Raw genomic sequence first — 4,610 nt, 5'->3', positions numbered from 1 at the left:
TGCAAGTGCCCAGCCAATGTTACTTACGTCTGTTGGACTAATGGATTTATTTCAGAGATTTTTTTGAGCAAACAGCTTTGTGCATGCTGGGGGTTCCCATTCGAGTCGGCTCACGACTCCCTTGAGGCCTTTCTGGAATGCAGCAAGTTCAGCGATGGCCTCGTGCACATTCAGCCATTCTAGAGGTTCTGGCCGGTGAGACGTCTCCAAAAACACGTGACATCTCCTTGCACAGCCCCCCATTCAACGTGCAAGCTCATTCTGACACAGCGCATCTTGTGTAATCGATTTACGCGGACATTTCACACGCGCAAACGAAGGGATTTTGTTTTCCACTGAAATTCTCCAATGGCGATAATTGAATGGTCAAGGGAGGTGCTCTGTATAGGCATGGCATTGTGACGCATCAAATCGTAAACAAACAAAAAATCCCCGGTTTTATCCCGATCGTGCTGTCCGATGTTTGCCATGAGGTGAAGTTTCCGTTCCAATCTCTCGCATAAGTGCTACCTTCCAAACCCCTCGTGTTAAAAGAACAATCCACGGAGGATTCTACAGAGATAAAGCTCTGACCTATTCAAGTCCACACGGTATAGAGCACCACTTTCCTGCCTACTTTATCCCATGACGGCAAAACTGATATTTAATTCTCAGAGCTGTGATTTATGGCCGAGCTAGATCTTCGATGATTGTGCGGGTGGAGGGGGGGGTTGTGCAGTCATTGGGTGACCGGGCTGAGACCATCGATTCGCTTTTAATCACAGACGTCTGTTGCCTGAATTCGAACCCAGGGTCCCGGCGGTACTAGTTCAGCGCTCTAACCTCTTAAGCCTCCTGGCCACAAACAAATACGGGTGTCTTCAGAGGCCCATTGCACTGCCAGTTAAGTCTGCAAAATTTGCGGCCATGGGAGGTCCCATCATGATGCTTTGGGCTGGGTTAATAGCAGCTGAGAGGTGGCTGGGGCGGGGGGAGTGGTGGAATCTCACAAAAAAAACATTTTTACAGATCCTGGGATAGCTCGCATCAAATGCTGCTATGTGTGTGTTTTGCAAACGCCAAGCAAAACCAGCTGTTCGAGCATTCGAGTTGCCCTGGTAGAGGCACCGGCTGATGAAGTATGATTGGCCACGGGACAAATAAGAGTTTGAACCCTAGGGCACGTGTTGTGTGTGGTGAGTGTGTGTGTGTACGAGGCCCTCTGCGTCATTGCACAACGGTAGCACGTGCCTTTTTGCCCCATCATGTTTAGTCATGTGATTCCTCGGGGCTTGAGCAGGATGATGATAATGATGTGAGTGCATTTTTTTTTTCACCACAATCATGTGCTGAGAGAACGTTGGAAAACTATATATCCTTGTTGTTTGCTAAATATATATAAGTGCCAGAATATGAAGACTGCTGCCAGAAAATGATTATCAGTTGCGATGCATTTGTTCACTGTGCACACTAGTTTGTACTTTAATATTGACTTTCTATGGTAGTTAAAAGCACATTCAGTTTTGTCTAAAAGGCACGTGTCTATTTATCCACAATCTGCACCTTAAAGAATATTATCATCAGCCATGCTCAATCCACTGCTCGATGAAAGTCTCTTCAGGCCACCGCCATCTGGCATGGTGCTGCAATGCAACAGTTGCGGTGAAGAAGACGACTTGCACTTGAGTTGACTTCGTCGTTCCATCTCTACGATAGATTACATATCGGTGATGTGTTCTCCTTTGGCTGCTGTGCCGTGGTTAGCCTCACCCACTGCTCATCATCCATCATCGCGATGTATTCTGCTCAACCCCACTTTTCTTAACAGTCATGTCTATTTTCTGTACGTTCTCTCGTCTGTGCGTCTCTGTCGGGTACAGTATAATGCCAAGTATAGTATGCAACTAAAATTGTTTTACCAGGCAAGGCCCACGAAGCTATATAGCTCTTTTTCAGAAGCCACCTGGCCACAAATGATAGCCTAACGAAGTGGCTTATGTGGAAATTTATTGCAGCCAAATTCTCTAAATGTATGTTTCTAAATTAGTAAAGGGAAAAAAACCGGCGGACCCGGAGAAAAATCCACGTGATCGCAGGGAGGACATGCAAACTCTAAATATACAGGCGTCAGTGTCGAGATCGAACCCGAGCCCTCCCGTATACCAGGCGAGGTATTTCACATCTCGCCACCGTGGCCCCCGATGTATCGCGACAATCAATGACTATGGTATAGTTTTCTTATGTTGACCAAGTGCTGTCGTCTATTCTTCTCCAGTCATAAATATGGTGAAAAATATGCGCGAGCCCTGACAAAGTGCTTCTCACTTTGCCACGCAGTGTGCAGACGTCAGTGGCTGTGGGATTGGCGGATGCACATAAACATGCAAGGATGGCATTTTTTTCCCAAGAGCACTGTGACCCATGCTGGCCCAAAAAGTTAAAATCCGTTTCAGAAACACAATTCTCTGCGCGCGAATGCAAACGTATACAGATCCGTCAATAAAATATAGTTCTCAATAACGGAAATTGTCATTTTGAGAGCTCTTTATTATCATTAGACCTCCTTTGCCAGTACCAAAATATAATAATAGGGTTTTTCCCCTTTTTTTCTGGCAACAAAACTGAAACCTTTTTACAAGGATTCATGTCTGCATTAACCACAATACCTGCAGTCAAAATGCAAACAAAAAACATACTATGATAATATATGCATTGTCCTTGAAACTGATTGGTCCACACCAAGGGACGGCTTTCTTTTGAGCCTCGACCCAATTGGGTCGAGGCTCAAAAGTTTCAAGGACAATGCATATATTATCATAGTATGTTTTTTGTTTGCATTTTGACTGCAGGTATTGTGGTTAATGAAGTAACATGAATCCTTGTAAAAAGGTTTCAGCTTTGTTGCCAGAAAAAAAAGGGGAAAACCCCCATTATTAGCCCTTTATTATTAAAGGAAGGCGTGAAACGAGCGGCATCGGCAGAGTTGCGGGGCGAACTTTTTGAGCTTTTTTCTGTCGATGAGCTCAGGGCAGTTGGCGGCGTAGGGACTGGCAACAGGTTCTAACCCAAGGGCGTCTCGGGTGTCCGTGTTAGCATTGCGCGAATCCGCGTCCTTGCCCGTTGCAGTTGCGCAGATGAGCAGCGGTGGGCCGTTAACCCCCCAATCCCCCCCCACACCCCGCTGTCATTTGCGACGGTGACAGGAGATTTGCATGGACGGCCCGCTGTCTACCGTACGTGTGATCGCATCGGAAACATTGACCGAGTGTGTGGATGTCATGCGCTCTCCCACCATGCCACACTAATCACGAGCTCCGCAAACTTGATGGCATTTTTGCGTGGGTTCAGCGACTTGGTTGAAAGGGCTCGCTTCCCGTGCATTAAACGGCTGTAAATACAATGGGCGTTGTCAATGCTTCAGTGGGAGGCGGGAGGTGGGTGACTGCCGTAGCTTTTGATTCTTCGTCACTGGAAAGTGTGACGGGTGTTGTGGCAGTTTTAAGGCGGCGATTGTAGTACTATTTGTAGAGTTGCCACCCGTCCTGTTTTTTCACAGATTATCACCTGTTGAGGTAGCTCTCCTGGGAAATCTGTAGGTCTTCCCCAGACTTTAAAACTCCTGGCTTTTGTCATTTGTGTAAAGACACAACAACATGTATTTCTCTTCTTCTTCTTCTTGTAATAGTGAGATTTTACATTTTCCCATGATACGTATGGGGTTGTTTTTTTCCGACCTCAAGAGGTTACAACCCTTAGGTGTTTGTGGACAGGCCGGATAGCAAGGGGGCCCGTTGCAAAAGGCCATTAAAAAAATCAGATGTCAGCAACGTTTCATCAAAGGCCTGCTGGTCCATTTCGACATCGAGGGAAAATTCATGGCTTAGCAATCACAGAGTCTTTAACATTGGCTTCGCGGCATATGGTGCACTTTAATCATTTTTAAACAAATATTAATGAGCAACTGTGGGAATTGAACCATCAAATGTGGAAACTTCTGGTGAGGCCCATGGGGAAAGCATGTGGAACCAGTGGCTTATGCACAAGCCAGATGTTGGGGGTGAGGTGGTGCTGAAATAAATGGCAGAGCATTTTCATCCACGTGTATTAATTGCAATAAATGTGGATGAAGATACCTGGACCTTCCACGAAGCTCATGGTCCACCCTAAACCGCATCCACTGCACAAACCATAGCAGATGCGGATACCTGATGCACAAATGGAAGATAAAAAAACTGTCCAGAGTGCAACAGTGGTCATCCGTAACACACCATACAACATATAACGACGCAATGACCGATCCACAAATATACGAAGGAGACATGACAGCAGTACACTCTGCGATACCTGACGCGGCTATCTGGCTTGACCACCTGAATGTGAAATATGTAGTTGTTGCTCTGAATCTACATCAGCCATACAAAATAAGAATTGTATTACCGTAATTCTGTATATCAACAAAAATATGAACCTATATCAATATATATTTTAAATGGCCTGATATTTTTTTTTACTTTTTCACCTAAATTGAGTTCATACATTCCAAGAGTCTATATATGTAGCAGCATGGCTATCTAAACTCGGCAGAATACTGTGAATGTAATGCCATCATGTGATTTCTCAGAAATGGTGTT

This window comes from Petromyzon marinus, chromosome 20, assembly GCF_048934315.1.
Source record: "Petromyzon marinus isolate PM22_M1 ecotype Great Lakes invasive population chromosome 20, UKy_Petmar_22M1.pri1.0, whole genome shotgun sequence".
Taxonomy (NCBI): Eukaryota; Metazoa; Chordata; class Hyperoartia; order Petromyzontiformes; family Petromyzontidae; genus Petromyzon; species Petromyzon marinus.
Note: the sequence above shows the minus strand (reverse complement) of the source record.